The 22,229-nt window shown below is 46.3% G+C and overlaps 1 long non-coding RNA gene across 1 annotated transcript; it reads right to left on the bottom strand.

The window, feature by feature from the left end:
- Nucleotides 1–928: 928 nt before the first annotated feature.
- On the bottom strand, nucleotides 929–9,919 carry LOC138669964 (uncharacterized). The gene is made up of 4 exons (XR_011319273.1): nucleotides 9,484–9,919; nucleotides 5,491–5,627; nucleotides 3,896–3,996; nucleotides 929–1,186 (listed from the first exon to the last, which is right to left on the bottom strand). It is a non-coding gene; the product is annotated as an uncharacterized lncRNA (long non-coding RNA).
- Between the last annotated feature and the right edge of the window lie 12,310 nt (nucleotides 9,920–22,229).

Below are 22,229 nucleotides of genomic sequence, written 5' to 3'. Positions count from 1 at the left end.
GTTTTTTTAAACTGGGCATGCTCCGATCCAATTAGCCAGATCCGCTAGTCGGATCCGTGGAAAAATGAAATCGGTCGCATCAGTTTTTCACAATCTGAGACGGATGCGTCGATCCAACGGATTGTGACTGACGGCCAGAAACTGATGTGTGAAAGGGGCCTAACTCATTTGAAAACACACTGAAAGCACTGACCTGCTGGAGATGTGAGGGTTAAAATGTGCAGGGGAAAAATAAGCTGCGTGTGAGATTTCAGTGATCCACTGTCGGCGGGTGTGGGGCAATGGCGGCCTACAAGCCCCTGCGCTCGGCCTTTATCCGCCCGTCATTCATGTAGGAGGCGGTATAACAGCGGGCGCCATACCGGAGAGGGTGCCGCGGCATACGCTCCTGTGCGGATATGTATGAGCTATGGAAACACCAGCACCAGCCTGGGACAGTGCTCAAGTGGATTTGTTAGCACACAGGGCGCCGTGACGGGAACTATGGAGGGTCATATATGTAGAAAGTGGGAATAACCTGGAGCACGCTGTACGCGTGACATCCCTGGTCTCAGCATGGCCTCCAGAACTACCGCCCTCAGCGTGCACTGCACATTCTCCTTCTAGCGATGAGTGAGCGTGCTCAGATAAGGCGTTATCGGAGGGTGCTCGAATACTATACAAACAGGCCTAACATTGCCCAACGAACAGGTACCCGCATGTGGTGCGACTGTCAGACAGCTGAGACCTGCAGCCGCGGGGACTCGGACATAGTATTAGAGCACGCCGATGACACTCCGCTCCCACAACGCCTTATCCGAGCCCGCTCAGCACTACTAGACGCATGTCACCCATAGGCCGCCTGCGCGTTCTGTTGATGTCCCATTCCGGCCCTTTATTCCGCCCCCTGTATCTCGTCGCTTTGTTATTCATTATTATATTGGAAATCTTTGTTATTCATCACCTTCTTTATTACATAGTTGATGCACATAACATCACTGCGGTAGATCTTCAGATCCGGTGGGTTTTTCAGTCTTCTATTGTTCTCAGTAATGGTAATTGGCATAGTGTTATATAGTGATCACTTTGTATATGATACAAATAAATGACGCCCTTAACAACAGCGCAGCTCTCAGTGATGACATTTTACATGTTGGTGGAGACTTGGCAGGATCCTCTCTCTGATGTCATCTTATATAGCAGCAACCTATGAAAAATGCAGAAAAGTAAGAAGGGCAGCGTGACATTGTGCAGACAATAGCTATTACGTATACCCCTGCTCTACATTTCTAGACCCCTGGATCAATGGTGGTGGTAACCCTGAGCAGTGACCACCAGGGCGTCCGGCGGCAGCAGTCACATGGGTAATGATTACTTCCCTGGCCGTCAGGTTTGGAAAACAGCACATGTGCAGGGAGTAGAGTGAACGCGGGGAGGCGACCACGTGATTAGCCACGCTAGGCCGGGATCACACACAGCGAGATACGGCCGAGTCTCGCAGGTCAAAACCAAGCTCTGGCACCGGCTCTCCGGAGCGGAGCGCGCAGCGGCACAGCAATACATGGAGCCGCACGCTCCGCTCCAGAGTACCGATGCCAGTACTTGGTTTTAACCTGCGAGACTCAGCCGTATCTCGCTGTAGTGTGACTCCGGCCTTACTGTCTCCTAATCTGTGGGAACCAGGTAAGTCAGAGGAGCGTGCATAACAGTATAGGACTTTTTAGGATTGTTTAACCCCTTCACCCACCAGCGATTTTCCATTTTTTGTTTTTTTCCTCCCCTTCTTCCAAGAGCCATAACTTTTTTATTTCTCCATCCATGTACCCCTATGAGGGCTTACTTTTTTGCAGGATGAGTTGTAATTTTGAACACCACCATTCATTCTGCCACATAGTGTACTGGAGAACAGGAAAAAAAAATTCCAAGCTTGGTGAAATTGCAAAAAAAAAAGTGCAATTCCACAATTGTTTTTTGTTTTTATTTACCATGTTAAATATATTGTAAAACTGACCTGGCAATATGATTCCCCAGGTCAGTAAGAGTATGCAGATACCAAACATGTAGAGTTTTTTTTTGTTTTTTTTAAAATAGTGAACAAAAACACTCAGAAATTTGTAAAGAAAATCTTCCTTTTTGTCTTTTGACCCATACTGTTTAATTTTTCGGGACCTGGGACAAGGTTAGGCCGGTTTCACACGTCAGTGGCTCCGGTACGTGAGGTGACAGTTTCCTCACATACCGGAGCCACTGACACACGTAGACACATTCAAATCAATGCATCTGTGCAGATGTCATTGATTTTTTGCGGACCGTGTCTCCGTGTGCCAAACACTGAGACATGTCAGTGTTTGTCGGAGCGCATGGATTACACGGACCCATTAAAGTCAATGGGTCCGTGTAAAACACGTACCGCACACGTCCGTGTGCAGTCCGTGTGCCATGCAGGAGACCGCGCTACAGTAAGCGCTGCCCCCCCCCCACTGGTGCTGAAGCTGCGATTCATATCTTGTCTGCAGCAACGTTTGCTGTAAAGAAGATATGATAAATCCTTTTTTTTTTCTTTGTTTCTCGTGTTTAAAATAAAGGTCCATGTCCCCACCCCCCTCCCACTCCCTGTGCGCCCGCCCGCTGTTCTTAAAATACTCACCCGGCTCCCTCGCTGGCGCTGCTTCCTGTCCTGGCCGCACCTTCCACTGTATGAGCGGTCACGTGGGGCCGCCGATTACAGTCATGAATATGCGGCTCCACCTCCCATAGGGGTGGAGCCGCATATTCATCACAGTAAATGAGCGGCCCCATGTGACCACATACAGTAGAAGGTGCGGCCAGGACAGGAATGGACACAGCAAACAGCATCATTTCCTTGTCTTGAGGCATTTCCACTGAAGTTGGGTCTGCCTGTACCTCCATGGGATATTAGTTGTGATTTACGTTGATCATTTTTAGGTTTTATTGTTCTCAACACATTCCACTATGTAATGCATAAAGATTTACAACTGGAATATTTCATTCAGTGATATCTAGCAGTGTGTATATTATCATCTTTTACATTTTAAAAAATTACAAAAAGGCAAATGGGTTGACGTAAAAGTTTGGGCAACCTGCATGGTTAGTACCTAGTAGCACCCCTTTTTGAAAGTATCATTGCTTGTAAACGCTTTCTGTAGCCAGCCAAGAGTCTTTCCATTTTTGTTATACATACTCCCGGTCAGAGGGCGCAGACTCGCTTCCATACACTTGCATGGAGTGAATTTGATCATTTTCAGTTGATACGTTGAAAGATCCTCCATAATGGTTTTCTTTGTGGGTTGGATCTACTTTTGTATAAAGTACAACAAAGCTTTTATCCATAGAACTATTTTTCATTTCCTACTTTTGCTCATCTGACGAGTAAAATTATTAAGTTATGCAACAGCTTATCAACAAAGGCTCAGCCACGGGAGTTACAAGCATCATGGAAGATTGCAGTACTGTATCAAGAAGTACAGGAGAGGGAGCATAGCACCAAGCCCACCAAGTGCCGAGCTCACTTTCTGCAGATTGTAGGAACCTTATATCCCAGAAACCATTATTTTATTGGTAAGATATATTCCAATATGGCCGTATGTAGTCCTGGCAAGTGATGAGAGTGACATTTGCAGTGATTTAATGACCACTATTTTCTAATTAGGAAAACTATTTTCATAATACTAAAACATAAAAGTCAAGAAACGGATCCATGTTTTACCTTCTATTTTCTTAAAGAAGTGAACTGCATTTCTTATAAAGGAACATGTGTTCTATCTAAATACATAGTCACCCTCACACTTATGAGGTTGCTGATTACAACCATTACAACCCTTTGGAGGCGTATTTTTTAGGTAGAAGATCAATTTGCACAGAGACATTCAATAAAAAAGCCGAGATTGTCGCCTACCTGGCAGCTCAACTCTGCAAACGTTTAACTTCCCGGGCCATTCTGCACGTCTCACACCATCCACAGAAACACATCAAGAGGCTATCATTGCATACCGTACCCTGAAAGGCAATAGGAATGCTTCTTATAGCCAGTTATTGTCCTACGCAGTTGTCGTTTAGCATTTGTAGTCTATGTACTAGTGCAGATGAGCGATTTTCTGCATGGACCACAGGACAATATAGAAAAAAATCACAGCAGGGTCATTTAGATGTTTTGGGTTGTCATTATGATTTAAAAAGAGAAACCACAGTAGTTTGACAATAACTGGCTTCACCCAACCACTAACCATGAGTGGAGAAAAAGTTTTGGTGTTATCTACTATATAATAGTCTAAGGGTCACTTCCGTCTGTCTGTCACGGAGATCCCAAGTCGCTGATTGGTCGTGGCAAAACGGCCACGACCAATCAGCGACGGGCACAGTCCGGCAGCAAAATGGCCGCTCACTCCTCCCCTGCAGTCAGTGCCTGCTCATTACTCCCCTCCAGTCAGTGCTCACACAGGGTTAACGGACTGCGTTATGCCGCGGTGTGACGCACTCCGTTAACGCTGCTATTATTAAGCAGCATCAATAGTAAGAGGATCTAATGTTAAAAAAAATAAAAAATCATTATATACTCACCTTCTGTCGGCCCCCCGGATCCAGCCCAGGCCTTTCCCGCTCCTCGCGACGCTCCGGTGACCGGTCCATGCATTCCGGTCTCGCGAGATGATGACGTAGCGGTCTCGCGAGACCGCACATCATCATCTCGCGGGACCGCAATGCACTCTTGGGACCGGAGCGTCACAAGGAGCATCGGTAAACGCCTCGCCTGGATCCGGGGGGCCGACGGAGGGTGAGTATATAACTTTTTTATTTTAATTTTTTTTTTAACAGGGATATGGTGCCCACATTGCTATATACTATGTGGGCTGTGTTAGATACTGCATGGGCTGTGTTATATACTACATCTCTGTGCTATATACTACGTGGCTGTGGTATATATTACGTGACTGGGCAATATACTACATTGCTGTGCTCTATACTACGTGGCCTGTGTTATATACTGCATGGGCAGTGCTATATACTATGTCTCTGTGCTATATACTATGTGGCTGTGCAATATATTACGTGTCTGTGCTATATACTACGTGGCTGGGCAATATACTACGTGGCTAGGCAATATACTACGTGGCTGGGCAATATACTACATAGCTGGGCAATATACTACGTGTCTTGGTAATATACTACGTGTCTGCTATATACTACGTGGCTGGGCAATATACTACGTGACTGTGTTATTTACTATGTGGGCTGTGCTATATAGTACGTGGCTGTGCTATATGCTACGTGGCTGTGCTATATGCTACGTGGGCTGTGTTATATGCTACTTGGCTTTGCAGTGCGTTAGAATCGGGCTACCATCTAGTCATTCATATTCTCTGAAAAAAAGGCCAAGAAAGCAAACATTCTGCCGGGGTGTGTAAACTTATGAGCACAACTGTTTGTGTGTGTGGGTGTGTGTGTGTAGTATAGATTGTGCCCGCACACTCCAGTAACAGTCTGAATACTTACTCTGATGCCATAAGTTAATCGCATATGTGTGCGCATGGCAGTCATTCCTCCTGGAACACAGGGCAAAAGGCAGTTTTCCCCATATTTGTTAGCTACATAGCACCCGAAGCATGCTGGGAAGCATAGCCCACAGAGACCTGTAATTGCAGGAACAGATAGCTGTCTAAAGTATTTTTGTCACTTTCACAAAAAAACAGTCACATCTCAGAAATGAAATACAACAGTAGTGCACAGTTCTCTATGTAATGGAATGTTTCTTTGGGGTATTTCCGCTGCGAACTTCCATAAATATCACACTGTTGTGATCTCATATTGAAAATAATGCAGTAACATCTGCAGCATAAATGTCACTGGCTTACCGCGACAGAGAGGAGCCAGAAGACCACAGCGTATAATTTCTCCTACTCCTGCAGTGATTAGAAGCACCTCACCTTCATATTAAATGGTGCAGGTTTCTTTTAGGAGTGCAGAGGTTAATCTGTTTAGTTGAGAGCTCCTGGAAGCTTTCCTGCCTTAAGGCTCTCAGCTGTGCACTGTTAGCCACTCCCATCTATATATATATATATATATATATATATATATATATATATATATATATATACATACACTTACCTTAAATTGTCTGTCATCCACTTCCGTCTGGACGTCCTCGAATCCCACAATCCACCGCGCCGCACCGGAAGTACGCCGACCGCCATATTGGAATGCCCAAGTGATGGGTATTCCAATATAGCACCCGCTTGTGGTAACAATCTGTCCGTTGCTCCCCGTCTCCCCTCTCTTCTGTCCATTGCTCCCAGTCTCCCCTCTCTTCTGTCCGTCGCTCCCAGTCTCCCCTCTCTTCTTTCCATCGCTCCCAGTCTCCCCTCTCTTCTGTCCGTCGCTCCCAGTCTCCCCTCTCTTCTGTCCATCGCTTCCAGTCTCCCCTCTCTTCTGTCCATCGCTTCCAGTCTCCCCTCTCTTCTGTCCGTCGCTCCCAGTCTCCCCTCTCTTCTTTCCATCGCTCCCAGTCTCCCCTCTCTTCTGTCCATCGCTCCCAGTCTCCCCTCTCTTCTGTCCATCGCTTCCAGTCTCCCCTCTCTTCTGTCCATCGCTTCCAGTCTCCCCTCTCTTCTGTTCGTCGCTCCCCGTCTCCCCTCTTCTGTCCGTCGCTCCCCTTCTCCCCTCTCTTCTGTCCCTCACTCCCCGTCTCCCCTCTCTTCTTTCCATCGCTCCCAGTCTCCCCTCTCTTCTGTCCATCGCTCCCAGTCTCCCCTCTCTTCTGTCCATCGCTTCCAGTCTCCCCTCTCTTCTGTCCATCGCTTCCAGTCTCCCCTCTCTTCTGTTCGTCGCTCCCCGTCTCCCCTCTTCTGTCCGTCGCTCCCCTTCTCCCCTCTCTTCTGTCCCTCACTCCCCGTCTCCCCTCTCTTCTGTCCCTCGCTCCCCGTCTCCCCTCTCTTTTGTCCCTCGCTCCCCCGTCTCCCCTCTCTTCTGTCCGTCGCTCCCCATCCCCCCTCTCTTCTGTCCCTCGCTCCCAGTCTCCCCTCTCTTCTGTTCCTCGCTCCGTCTCCCCTCTCTTCTGTCTGTCGCTCCCAGTCTCCCCTCTCTTCTGTTCGTCGCTCCCAGTCTCCCCTCTCTTCTGTCCGTCGCTCCCCGTCTCCCCTCTCTTCTGTCCATCGCTCCCCGTCTCCCCTCTCTTCTGTCAGTCACTCCCCTTCTCCCCTCGCTCCTCCAGCTCCTCTCCGTCGCACCCCGTCTCACCTTGCTCCTCTCCGTAGCCCCTGTCTCCCCTCAACTACTCCCGCCGACAGTCCTAGCAGCGGTGGCCATGTTGGTGGGACAGAGTGCTGATCACCGCTCACATGGATGAGAGCAGGCATGGCAGATGGATCCTGGAGATGCTGCTCTCCGCACTGGTGATCTCGGGGCTCCCGAGTGCGGAGGTGCAAGGAGCAGAGAATTGCGGAGACGGTGAGAGGACAGGAGGAAATACTGTATACTATGATGGAGGCCCGATGCTATCGCATCGGTAGGGTGGTGTCGATGGCGGCAGGCTTTGCAGCATGCCCCCATCGGCATGTCACCACCCCCCCGATGCGATAGCTCGGGCCTCCATCTAGTATCCTATATAATCTGGGTCCTGGCTAGCACTCATTGTCAGAGGATAGATTATGTTGCATGGCTGGAGGTTTGTGGTTGTTATCTGAGAAGGCGTTTGTTGGATTTATCTGTGACTGTTGATACTGATGTTAATATCCAATAACAACCTCCTGCTATGCAGCATACGCTCGCTCTGACAATGAGTGCTAGCCAGGGTCCAGATTATATAGGAGATGGGAGTGGCTAACAGTGCACAGCTGAGCCTTAGCTCCAGGAGCTCTAAACTGAGCAAATTAACCTCTGCACTGCTTAAAAGAAATTTACATAGTTTAATATGCAGGTGAAGTGCTTCTAGTCAGTGTAGGAGGAATATGAGAAATCAGACACTGCGGTCTTCTGGCTCCTCTCTGTCATGGTAAACCCGTGACAATAAATTCACAAGCTGTAAATTTTAAAAGAAAACCTTATGGACAATATTTCTAATGTAAAAAGCAGTGGACTTTTTGCACACTGAGTTTTTGGTGAGTTTTTTTATGCTGCAGATTTTTGAAAAAATACAAGTAACCTATTTTACTTAATGGGTTCAGAAATGGTGCAGAAAATCTGCAACATCAAAATCTCACCATATGTTCATGGTGGGAACGTACCATACAGTTGAAAGACTGTGTTTAAATTTTGGACAGTACAATAACAGTGCCATAGAACTGAATCATCCAGCAATGTCACCAATATTGCTGTATGCCAAGGCTTTATACCAGTGGCGTATCATGAAACTCAGCCAGGGTGCTACTGTAATCCATGTACCCACTACACATAAATGCCAAATATACTAAAGTTTTAAATTAAATATGTCTGGAGGTTTTTTTTATTTATACTAAGAGCAGCACATTGTAGGGACAGAGGTCCTGATTACAATGATATGACACTTGCACAGCATCTTTCTGTAGTTTCAATACAATCAGTGTTTTATCAGCAGGAGATCATCATTGCTGGACTAGGCATCACATGCAAGCGAGTCCATCTAATCTGTGTAACTCCGCTCCACCACTGATTGGCAGCTTCCTGACCATGCACAGAGTACACAGGAAGCTGACAATCAGGGGAGTGGGCAGGGTTATACAGTATTCTGACCATTTCTACAAGTACAGCAGAAAAAACAGGCATTCAAAACTGTACCAAGCAATCCAGTAAGTGATACATCACTGGAATCAGTCTCTCTGCCCCTATATCATGCTGATGTCAGATTGTATACCAAAACCAGCTGGCATATTCCATTTAAAGGGAACCTGTCACCTGAATTTGGCGGGACTGGTTTTGGGTCATATGGGCGGAGTTTTCGGGTGTTTGATTCACCCTTTCCTTACCCGCTGGCTGCATGCTGGCTGCAATATTGGATTGAAGTTCATTCTCTGTCCTCCATAGTACACGCCTGCACAAGGCAATCTTGCCTTGCGCAGGCGTGTACTATGGAGGACAGAGAATGAACCTTAATCCAATATTGCAGCCAGCATGCAGCCAGCGGGTAAGGAAAGGGTGAATCAAACACCCGAAAACTCCGCCCATATGACCCAAAACCAGTCCCGCCAAATTCAGGTGACAGAGTCCCTTTAAGCATTCCAATCCTGGAGGCATACACTGAGAAATCTTCACAATATATCGCCAACAACCATTAGTTGCACATTTTGTCAATTAAATTTGTAAAAAAAAAAAAAAAAAGTGCCCCTCATAGGAAAGTGGAAAGTGTCTGCTGTGCTTTTCTATAGCCTTGAAAAAAAAAGTTATGTTGGCGCCTATAACTTGAACACTGGACAAAAGAACACTTTTTTGGCCTCGGCTAGATAAATGGGCCCAAGACATGTCCTGGCAGGAACACACAATTTTTATACAGAAGAATACCCAAAAATGTTTACTTACAGATGCCACAGTCCTCACAGCAGTCACAGAGGTTAGTGCTCCACTCTCCAGTGGGAGACATGTACTCCGGGGGGTAATATCCCGGCTGGGTGGTCACTGGCATGGTATCTGCAGGAAACCAGCAAGTGTCATTCCCAGAATAGGTTTATGGGGCAGAAGATGGAGGGTGCACTTGCCTTCTCTCCAAGGCTTGGAGCTCCAAGTGGCATTTCCTGGTGGGAATATGAAGTCTACAGAAGGAGAAGTCAATTTGGTTACAACAGAAGATGAGATAACGAATGTCCAGATGCAATACTTGTGTTTGCTCAATGTGCCACCAGCCAGCTCTTGGCCAATTCTTTCTTCATTTCAACAGATCCATCAACCTGAAAACAGTTGTAATCAGATGTTACGCTTGTCCTGTGGGGCCTGTAGCGGGTTGGTCTCATGGGATTAGCATCTTGTAATGGGCTTCATATAATTTGATGCATTATTCTTTTACCTCTACATCGAAAATTCTTGATGGTCATATTCCTTGAAATCAAGTTTTTCTGGGGCTTTCTTTTTGCAATTAATTTTTTTTTTTTTTTTTTTACTTTTCCTTAGTCTATGAGAGTGTTAAACTGGTAACACAAGGGAAAAAGGTAACAAACAGCAAAAACAATGGGGCCGATTCATCAACACTGGCTTAGCACACACTCGCACAATGCCAGTCTTGCTGGAGTATACAGTGCTGAATTAGTTAAAAAACACGTGCTACTTAATGAATTTGGTGCATCTCCTCTGTGGCATGCACCTCCATGTACCGTGCCAGAAATGCTACTCCAGTCAGGGACTGAAATTACATTTCCGTCATGCAAAACACCGTCATTTCCGATTAATTTGATGGGGAGCGTGGCCACATCCCATCCCAGCCCTGCCCATTTTGACAGAGCCAATTCATATTGGTGCAAAATGGTCAAAATTAACAAAAAGCTTTGATGAAGATTTTGAGTTTCTACACCCCCCACAAACTCATGCATCTCTGTATTACGGAGCTTAATTTTTTGGGATAGGTTAATTGAAGCCAATGGTCCTACTTAGTTCTTGGGAGTTAGGCAATGACATGATTGACAGGGTGAAGCTGTGGTGCATTCCGACAGCTGACTACTGCACTATCCTGCTCCTTCGTATGAACTGGAGTGATATTTTACGCTAGATTTCAGTTCACATTTTACTCAATGCATCACGTCAATTCAAGAAAAAACACTACTAAAATAAAAATATATTTTTTTAATTTGTAATAATTTATAAGAATTTTTATTTCTATAGTGGCAACATATTCCGCTATACATATATACTGTATGGAGCATTATATGGGGCACATAATACTGTATGAGTAATATATGGGGTCCATTATACTGTATTGAGGACTATGTGGTGCCCATTATAGTGTATGGAGGACTATGTGGTGCCCATAATACTGTATGGAGGACTATGTGGTGCCCATAATACTGTATGGTTGAGTATGTGGTGCCCATAATACTGTACGGAGGAATATGTTGGGCCCATAATACTGTATGGAGGACTATGTGGTGCCCATAATACTGTATGGACGATTATGTGGTGCCCATAATACTGTATGGATGAGTATGTGGTGCCCATAATACTGTATGGAGGACTATGTGGTGCCCATAATACTGTATGGATGAGTATGTGGTGCCCATAATACTGTACGGAGGAATATGTTGGGCCCATAATACTGTATGGAGGACTATGTGGTGCCCATAATACTGTATGGATGAGTATGTGGTGCCCATAATGCTGTATGGATGAGTATGTGGTGCCCACAATACTGTATGGAGGACTATGTGGGGCCCATAATACTGTATGGATGAGTATGTGGTGCCCATAATACTCTATGGAGGACTATATAAGAGAAAATTGACTGTTTAAACAGTACACTGCTGAGGACAGTTTCTACTGGTGGGATACATTTATCAATATCCCGATTACCTCTAGTACTACAGGTGCTGAAACCTGTGGACTCTCTATCACCTGAATCCCCCCTATTGTATGGTATTGTAGAATTTACAATAGATATCACTCAAGTAATCTAAGAAGTGAAATCTTTGGCATATTTATCTGCTGTATCTGTGCATCATGAATGTGTATGTATTAAAGGGGCCCACTGAGACTCTTTCGCGTGGTGCCCATGAAAACCTGGAGCCAGCCCCGATTGGAGGTATTTGCTAATATTATTATTACACCCAATACATATTGGGATAGGATCTAGGAGATGGGACTACCCCTTTGATTAGCTTTGAAAGCACCAGTAATTCCATGGTGCTGTACGTGTGAAGAGCGTTTCCATACATATAATTCATCTATTAATTACAGTGAACAAGCTAACAGTGACAAACTAGTAATAGAGGGGGAGAGGACCTTGTTTTCAAAGGATTATGATAACACTATGGCGACCATATTACTTATTGATAAAGACTGACTACCCCTATAATGCCTATGTTTGTATGATAAAATGACAGAATGCTGTGATGTGTAGATACCACTATGGCGACCATGTTACCAAGTAGTAAAGACATAATACGACCATGTGCATTATAGCTGTATTTATAGGTGACATAAAAGCAGCAAAGTGCCTCAGTGGTAAGCACTGTTGCTTTGCAGTGCTGGGGTCCAGGGCTCAAATCCCACCAAGGACACCTGTAAGAAGTTTGTATGTTCTCCCTGTGTTTGCCATTGGGAGCCCTAATGGGGACAGTGATGACTGTAAAGCGATAGTGATGGAACTATATAAATAAATGCACTATATTACCCATTAATAAAAACATAATATGGCCAATTGCATTATGGCTGTAGTCAGAGGTGGCAGTAGACAATATGGCTCCATTGTGGTATCTCCACATTTATGTCGTTCTAATGAAGACATAATACGGTAACGAGTATTGTCACATACACACTTCTCAGCACGTGACATGGGGTGCTTCTGTATGGGCTAATTATCTCTGCTCACTCAACCTCTACTAAAAGCTGTAAAGTGTCTATAAGATGGATACAACACGGTGGCACTAGTGTGAGCGAGTGTGCTCGTTACTTGAGATTTCCGAGCATGCTCGGGTGTTCTCCGAGTATCTTGGACGTGCTCGTAGATTGTTTGTCACCGCAGCTGCATGATTTGCGGCTGCTAGACAGCATAAATACATGCATGGATTGCCTGTTAGGGAATCCCCACATGTACTCAGGCTGTCTAGCAACCTCAAATCATTAAAGTTTTTGAAATTTTAATAGTAAGTCGGGGGTTTGTATCAATAGTATAAATCATAAATAAATCCCATAAAATATGGTTTTTATTTTAACTCTTAAAATGCCACCAACCTGACCCGTGGCTACGGAAACTAGCGTGTTTGGGGAAAGTCGTAAGTGGTGGCATGAATTTGTGACCATTTGGTATCGTTTTATAGACGATGTTTTTGTAGTCTGGACAGGCACAAAAGAACAGTTCGATCTACTTATAAAAGAGTTAAACTTCAACAGTGTAGGCCTCAGGTTCATCTCAGAGATCCATAAGGAGGAAATAGCGTTCCTAGATGTAAAAATTACCGTAAAAAGGAACAAAAGGGAGGTTTAACAACAAGTATATATAGGAACCCAACCAGTACTAACAGTCTCTTGAATTGGCACAGTCACCATCCAATTCCCCTAAAAAGAGGGATCCCCAAAGGCCAATTCTTGAGACTGAGAAGGATTCATTTATGATTTATACAACCTCAAATCATGCAGCTACGGGGACTCAAACACAATCTACGAGCACTCCCAAGATACTCAGAGAACACCCGAGCATGCTCGGAAATCTCATGTAACGAGCACACTCGTGCATCACTAGCTGCCACCACTCATCACACAGGGTGACTAGTCCTCAAAATATTATACTGTCAATCAAATAGGTCAAACACTTTCTGAAATATGGATTCTTTAGAGCATACAAGGATCAAACGCATTAAAATTTTAAGCTTTACTATAAAAAAAAAAAAAGTGCGACTTTCAAACGGTGCTAGCGGTGATCTCACCGAGGTCACCGCAGTTCAGCCCGGCTGGAACGCAGTCTCAGTGACATCACCACCGGTCACTGAGGCTGCACTCGCAACTGTTCATTCCCCAGTGGTTCTCAGCCTGGACAGTCGCATCTTGGCACCGTCCTGGTTGAAAACTATTTCTCCCCCAGACATGGATTACAGCGTGGGACACAACAATGGACAGGTATTGAATATGGTTGGTTTTTTATTTTAGTTTTATTACAGGAGATCGAGCGCTTCGGTGGAAGTAGGCGAGTTTATAAGTATGGTTTAATTAAGAATATTAAAAGGACTGTCATTTTTTCAATTAAATTAAATTTCAATTAAAGGACTTTATTCTTTGTGTCTGTGTTTTTAAACAACGTGATTATGGGGTTAGTAATGGGGGAGTCTTATTGACGCCTCTCCATTATTAACCTCGGGGCTTGATGTTATCTCACGGTGATATCAACCACCCCAACTATTACCCCACTTGCCACCGCTACAGTGGAAAGAGCGAGGCTAAGTGCCAAAACAGGGATTTTTGTGTTACTCACCGTAAAATCCTTTTCTCCGAGTCGTTCATTGGGGGACACAGGACTGTGGGTGTATGCTACTGCCGCCAGGAGGCTGACACTAAGTAGGTATAAAAAAAAAAAAAGTTAGCTCCTCCTCCATAGTATACACCTTGCCACTGGCCCTGACAGCTCCAGTTTGGTGCACAAGCAGTAGGAGATAGAGAAAACAAAACAGCATTAGAGCAAAGACAACATGTCTAGAATAATACTATAGTCTGAACAACTCCAGAGACAAATAAAATGAATAGGGAGGGAGCTGTGTCCCCCAATGAACGACTCGGAGAAAAGGATTTTACGGTGAGTAACACAAAAATCCCTGTTTCTCCATCGTCTCATTGGGGGACACAGGACTGTGGGATGTCCCAAAGCAGTCCCAGGGTGGGAAGAAGACTCACTGGAAGAAAACCCCTAGGCACTTACCGCCTATAGGTGTGATACCGCAGCCTGAAGAATTTTCCTTCCCAAACTTGCATCAGCAGAGGCCTGAGTGTGGATATTATAATGTTTAGAGAAAGTGTGCAGGCTGGACCAAGTGGTCGCTTTGCAAACCTGCTCTGCTGAAGCTTGGTGCCGAAGCGCCCAGGAAGCCCCTACCGCCCGAGTAGAGTGTGCCCTGATCCCAGCCGGGATGGCTGCACCCTTGATACGGTAGGCCTCCTGAATAGTGGTTCTTATCCATCTGGCCAAGGTCGATCTAGAGGCTGCGAGTCCCTTTTTATGACCCGCAGGAAGAACGAACAGAACATCCGTCTTTCGAAAAGAAGCGGTCCGAGAAACGTATCTTCTCAGAGCCCTCACCAAATCTAGAGTATGGAGAGCTTTTTCCACCCGGTGTGTAGGCGCAGGACAAAAAGAAGGCAAGACAATGTCCTCATTAATGTGGAATGAGGAGACTACTTTTGGCAAAAAGGAAGGTGCTGGTCTCAGCACCACCTTATCCTGATGAAATTGTAGAAACGGCGCCTGACAGGACAAGGCCGCTAACTCCGATACCCGCCTAATGGATGTTATAGCTACCAGAAACAAAACCTTCCAAGAAAGGTACCTTAAAGGAATATCTTGGAGGGGCTCAAATGGAGGTTCCTGAAGAACACTCAAGACCAAATTAAGGTCCCAAGCTTCTATCGGAGCTTTGTAAGGAGGGACTATATGAGAGACTCCCTGCAAAAAAGTTTTTACTTGCAGATTGGTAGCGATCCTGCGCTGGAAAAGAACCGATAAGGCGGATATTTGCCTCCTAAGGGTACTTGGAGCGAGACCTGAGTCTAGACCAGATTGGAGAAAAGCTAGGACATTACGAATGGAAAACCGAAGAGGAGGAAGACCCTTCTTCCTGCACCATGAGAGAAAGACTTTCCAGGTGTGGTGGTAAATGCGTGCTGAAGCTGCCTTTCGAGCATTAACCATAGTTGAGGCTACTTTCTGAGAAAAACCGGCCTGTGTCAGAATCCAAGATTCAACGGCCAAGCCGTCAAACGCAGGGCCTCGAAGTTCTGGTGGAATATCGGCCCCTGCGACAGAAGATCTGGCTGCATTGGTAGCTGCCAAGGAACCCCGACGATCAGCTGAACTAGGTCTGCGTACCATGACCTCCGAGGCCAATCTGGGGCGACTAGAATTGTCGGAACTCCCTCTAACTTGATCTTCCTGACGACCTTTGGAAGCAGCGCCAGAGGGGGAAACAGATATGGAAGACGAAATTGGTTCCAAGATAGGACTAGTGCGTCTACAGCAATTGCTCCTGGATCTCGAAACCGAGCAACGAACCTGGGTACTTTGGTATTCGACCCGGTGGCCATTAGATCCACGTCCGGGATTCCCCAGCGTAGACATATCTGCCGAAAAACATCGGGGTGAAGAGACCATTCCCCGGGCGCAAGCCCCTGTCGGCTCAGAAAGTCCGCTGCCCAGTTCTCCTTGCCCGGGATGTAAACTGCCGAGATCACAGAGTGATTGTTCTCGGCCCAGTGGAGGACTTGTCCTACCTCGCACATGGCTGATCTGCTGCGAGTGCCCCCCTGATGATTTACGTAGGCCACGGCCGTGGCATTGTCCAATTGGATCCGCACCGGGCGACCCGCCAGAAGATGGTGAAAGTGCTGCAAAGCCAGCCAAATTGCCCTTATTTCCAACAGATTGATTGGAAGGGTTGATTCCCTTGGGGACCAACGACCCTGAGCCGTGTGCTGGAGAAACACTGCTCCCCAACCGAGAAGGCTGGTGTCTGTAGTGACTACCAGCCAATGAACTGGAGGAAAGGCTTTCCCCTGAAGTAGGGAGGAACTCTTCATCCACCATATCAGGGATTGCCTGACCCCAGGAGCCAGACGACACCTGAGGTTGAGAGACAAAGGACTCCTGTCCCAGGCTGACAGAAGTGCCTGTTGGAGTGGACGAAGATGGAATTGGGCGAATGGAACCGCTTCTATAGCTGCTACCATCCTGCCCAAGACCTTCATGCAGAACCGGATTGAATGGAAACTTGGCTGCCGAAGAATTTTTACCTCCTGCCGGAGATAAAGCACCTTGTCCTGGGGTAAAATAGTTAGCCCCCGAGAGGTGTCGAAGATCATCCCTAAAAAAGAGATCTTCCGAGATGGTACTAGAGATGACTTCTTTAAATTGACCAGCCACCCTAGACGAGCTAGGGTGTCCAAAGAGATGTTGACGTTGTCCCTGCATGCCTGCAAAGTTGGTCCTTTGACTAAGAGATCGTCTAAGTAAGGCAGAATGACTATGCCTCGAGAGTGCAGGATTGACACCACTGTTGCCATCACCTTCGTGAACACCCTGGGAGCAGTGGCGAGCCCGAAAGGTAATGCAGTGAATTGGAAGTGTCGCTCGCCTATGGAAATAGGAACGTGCAGATAGGCGTCTTGAATATCTATGGAAGCCAGGAATTCTCCCCTTTACATAGCCGCAATGACCGAGCGGAGAGATTCCATACGGAAGCGACGAGTGCTGATGAATTTGTTTAGACACTTTAGGTCCAGAATGGGTCTCACGGTCCCATTCTTTTTGGGAACCGTAAACAGATTTGAATAAAACCCCTTGAACCTTTCTTCCTTTGGAACAGGGACAATGACCCCGTTGGACTGAAGAGACTCGACTGCTCTGAATAAAGCTCTTAGACGGGTTTTTGAACTGGGAAGACTGGACGGAAAAAACCGGCCTGGAGGGAGACAGGAAAACTCTATTTTGTACCCTGAAACCACCAGGTCTCTTACCCATCTGTCGTGAACAACTGACAGCCAGGACTGATGGAACAGTAGTAGGCGACCGCCTACTCTGTTGGAAGCGACGAGAGGCTGCCTCCAGTCATTTAGCCGAAGATCGAGGATATCTAGATCCCCTAGATCTTGACGGTTGATACCGCATTCTTGCCAATGGATTGGCCCTATAGGAGACCTGGTGCTCCCGGTCTTGGACAGGCCGACTTGGGGGACCTGCGCTTGGTGCCGCAGACCACCGGGAGTTACGAAAGGATTTAAATCTTGCTTGAAATTGGCGACGAAAAGGTTGCTTAACCTTTTGTTGAGGAAGGAAATTACTTTTACCTCCCGTGGTATCAGATATAAGCTGATCCAATTTTTCGCCAAAAAGACGGACACCTTGATAAGGAAGGGATGTAAGGGACTTCATTGAAGTAGAGTCCGCCCGCCAATTTCTTAGCCATAGGGCCCTTCTGATAGCAATAGCATTTGCCGCAGCCAATGCTGAACAATTTGCCGCATCCAAGGATGCATAAATCAGATAATTTCCTGCTAAAGATATCTGATTTGACATCTCTATCACCTCTACAGGAAAACCCTTATCCTGAAGAGCCTTAGTTACAGACTCTGACCAAGCTATCATAGCTTTGGCAACCCATGTGGCCGCAAAAGACGGTGCAAGGGCTGACCCTGAAGCCTCAAACAGAGACCGAGCTAGACTCTCTAGGAGCCGATCAGTCGGATCCTTAATAGACGATCCATTAGGAAGAGACAGCAACGTACTAGAGGCCAAATGGGATTCGGGAGGATCCACTGAAGGGGATTCTGCCCACTTTTTACAAAGCTCTGGAGCGAACGGATACCTTGCACCTAGGGCCTTCTGGCCTAAGAAACGTTTATCCGGTCGCTCCATGTGACGTTGGACTAAATCCTCAAACTCAGGATGAGTAGAAAACACCTTATGAGGTTGCTTGAATTTCTTAAAGGACACCTTATGACCAGAAGGTAAGGTGGCCACATCCTCTACTCCCAAGGTCTGGTTAACGGCCTCAATGGAGACTGTCAACAGATTCCTGATAACCAGGAGCTTCTAAATCAAAAGACCCCTCTGAGTCATAGTCCAAACCGTGCTCACTCAATTCCGCAGGAGAGGGAGATCGAGAGACAGGATTCAAAGATGCTGATGCACCTGACGGACCGGGAGACGCTGTGTGGGATCGTTTCCCCTGTGTCTGCCTAGAGGGAGTACGGCCCCTGCAGGCCGGAGGATCCTGAAAATCGGAGGATCTTTCCAAAACAAGCGGATGAATGTCCCTGACAGGGGCTTGAAGGGACTCAACCGCCTTTGTTAGAGACGCCATAGACTGCGTTAATGATATGACCCACTCAGGGGGAGACACTGCCGACCCAGGTACAGGCCCACCCGGCAGGATAGCCGGCGGGGAAGCAGACAGGGTAGCAGACGGGGGCTCCTGCACGCGCTCGGAATCACAAGCCTCACAGAAATGGTTCCTTTGCGCATGCGGAAAAGTAGACTGACAGGTAATGCATGAGGTATACAGAACTGAGTGAGTCTTAGTCTTTCTAGACATGACTCTATTGCTGCTGCTGCTATGCTCCGTATCTCCTTATGAGCTACTAGGTCTAGAACAAATACTGTTGTCAGGCTGAGGGAAGTAGCACTTACCCCAGTCCTGTGTCCCCATATGCTCTCAAACACTGAACCATGTCTCCTGTGCAAACCACACATATAAACTAATTCACAGGGCGGATGCCTGAAAAAAGTGGGAGGAGTTACCGCACATGGACCCGGTTTAGGCCGAAGCAGAGATCTAGATTTTACTCTTTCCCCTGCTCTCCCGGGAAAGCTGGGTGCTCGAAACCGGAAGTAAACCGTCGCCATGGAGGCGGGACTTCCCCCAGACTACAAGACCCATAATGCCACAGGCTGTACAAAGAAAACAGGAAGCCGCCGAAAAAGGGGCGGGACTTCCGCCCATGCTCAGACTACAAGATCCATAATGCCTCAGCGAATAGGAAACCGCCTAAAAAAAAGGGGCGGGACTTCCGCCCATGCCTCTGCTGAAGTTTGCTTGTGGGGAAAAAACGATGGAAACCAGCACAGCGCCGGATATAGTCGCCAGCAGAACGCGCGATGAAGCAGGAGCCCCCCCCTGTGCAGCCCTCTGACAGCGCATAAGGTTAGACATAAAAAATCCACATATAAATATATATATACATATATAAATATTAAAAGACGGTGCAGGAACCCTAACTCCTTACACCCTTCAGAAGGCGAGAGGGACCGTCTGCCTCCTTTAAACACCGTAGTCGTGCACTGGTGATGAAGTGGAGGCTGCACGGACAAGGAATGAATGCCTGTACAACCTAGGGTTCCGTTACCTCAGGGTGGTCAGGTTCTTAGTCCGGCAAAAAAATCCCACGTCGCGGGAGAGGATACGTGGAGGCGACACTCCACGTGCTCGCCCGTTGTTGGTTTGGGGAGATCGGACCCCTTCAAAAGGGTCCGTCGCCCCTGTCTTATCTTCAGAGAAAAAAGCATCTGGGAAAACCCAGAGATGTGCCTCTTACGGACACTAAGCATAAACTGGAGCTGTCAGGGCCAGTGGCAAGGTGTATACTATGGAGGAGGAGCTAACTTTTTTTTTTTTATACCTATTTAGTGTCAGCCTCCTGGCGGCAGTAGCATACACCCACAGTCCTGTGTCCCCCAATGAGACGATGGAGAAATTTAGTACATCTTAGAAATGCGTCTTTACTAGGGCGGCTGAGAGCTGATGTTTATAGCCTGGGAGGGGGGGCAGTATCCATGGCCCCTTCCTAGGCTATTAATATCAGCCCGCAGCTGTCTGCATAGCCTTTGCTGGCTATTAATTATAGGGGAACCCTTTGCCATTTTTTTTTCTTGGAGTCACCCATTTTAATAGCCAGTAAAGGCTAATTATACAACTGTGAGCTGATATTAATAGCTTGGGAAGCTCCATGGGTATTACCCCCTTCCCAAGCTATAAACATCTACCCGCTGGTGTCAGCTTTCCCTCTGCTGGTTACAATGACCATCTGCCCACTTTTTGAAGCTTGGTTTAATAGGCTGTGGTGTGACAAATGACACCCTCAGTATTCTTCCAGGACACCCCTTATGATTCTAACTTCTATAAGAGTAAAGAGAGGTTACGTCCTATGTTTAGAGACAGTACCGTGAACAGATTCTCCAAAAAGTATACATTTTCTTTTCAAGTATTATAGCTGTATTCAGAGGTGATAGAAAGCCATGGATGTGGAGATACCACTATGTTAGCACTGCTACCTACTAATAAAAATATAATACGGCCTTGTGAATTATAGCCCTAGTGACAAAAAAAACACAGATGTGGAGGTACCACTATGGTGATCATATTACCAACTAATAAAGTCATAGTACAGTCATGTGCATTATAGCTGTAGTCAGTATTGTCAAAAAGCCATAATGTGACGACTAGAATACTAATGCAGACATGCTTAAGGCTACTTTCACACTTCCGTCTTTTGTCCTCCGTCGCAATCCGTCGGTTTGGGCCAAAACTGGATCCTGCAAATGTGCTCGCAGGATGCGTTTTTTGCCCATAGACTTGTATTAGCGACGGATGGCCACACGTCGCGTCCATCGTGTGACGGATCTGTCGTGTTTTGGCGGACGTGACGCACAAAAAACGTTCAATATAACCCCGGACTGCAGAATGGGCAGTGGATACCTTGAAAAATTGCATCCGCTGCCCACGTCGCGCAGTAATTTCACAACGTCCGTCAGTACATCGGCCCGACGCATTGCAACGGGCCCGTACCGACAGAAATGTGAAAGTAGCCTTAAGCTGTAGTAAGTGGTGAAGTAATGCCAAAAATGTGGAAACACCACTATGGTGACCATGTCACTTACTAATAAAGACAAAATATGGTCATGTGCATTATAGCTTTAGTCATAGGTGACAAAAAGCCTGGAGTGTGGAGATACCACTATGGCGACCTTATCACTAATAAAGATATCATATGGCTATGTGCACTATAGCTGTAGTCAGAGTTGACTAAATACACAGTACTATGGGCACATGTGTTATAGCTGTAGCCAAGGGAACAAAGTAATGATGTGGAGGTACCACTATGGCGACCATGTACCAAAGTAATAAAGACACAATATAGTGGAAAAACACTAACTGTGACATGTTGCAAATTTAAAAAACACAGCAGTTTTTCAATTCAGTTAGGGAAAAAAAAATAAAGAAGCATATGCATGAGATTTTTGAAACATAGCTTTTTCTGTTACTGTAAAAAAGCAGCTTTTTCTATGCAGATTAATTATTCCCCGTCACACACGCCTGATGCCCATGGAGAAATAATCTGAGTACGGTGTCCATATATCATATTAATTCTTACTTGTACACAAATTATCACTGGTTTGTGCTGATCTAGCCCGGTCTTACCTGTTTTCAGGGTACAATAATGGCTTCAGTCCATGAATAGCTAAAAATAATGGCTTTGCATTTTAGGGGTCACATCCTGGTGTCACAAAATAAGAAGAATTTCCTAATTTACAGATCCATGTGGTGACATTAGTTGGGTTTTTACACACCCCAACATTACAAAGGCATGAAATAAGGCTAGTATGTACTATACTATTAAGGCTACGTTCATATTAGCGTTGCCTCGAGCGCAGCTGCGGGGACGAATGCGTCATGCGCCCCTATATTTAACATGGGGGCGCGTGGACATGCGTTGTCTTGCGTTTTGTGATGCATGCGTCATTTTTGGCGCAAGCGTCAGGGCGCAGAGGACGCAGCAAGTTGCATTTTTTTTGCGTCCAAAAGCAAGCCAAAAATGGACGCATGCGTCACAAAACCATGCGTTTTTGCATGCGTTTTGCGTTGCGTCAC

Source organism: Ranitomeya imitator, chromosome 3, assembly GCF_032444005.1.
Source record: "Ranitomeya imitator isolate aRanImi1 chromosome 3, aRanImi1.pri, whole genome shotgun sequence".
In the NCBI taxonomy this organism is placed as follows: Eukaryota; Metazoa; Chordata; class Amphibia; order Anura; family Dendrobatidae; genus Ranitomeya; species Ranitomeya imitator.
Note: the sequence above shows the minus strand (reverse complement) of the source record. Positions and strands in the feature narration are given on the sequence as shown.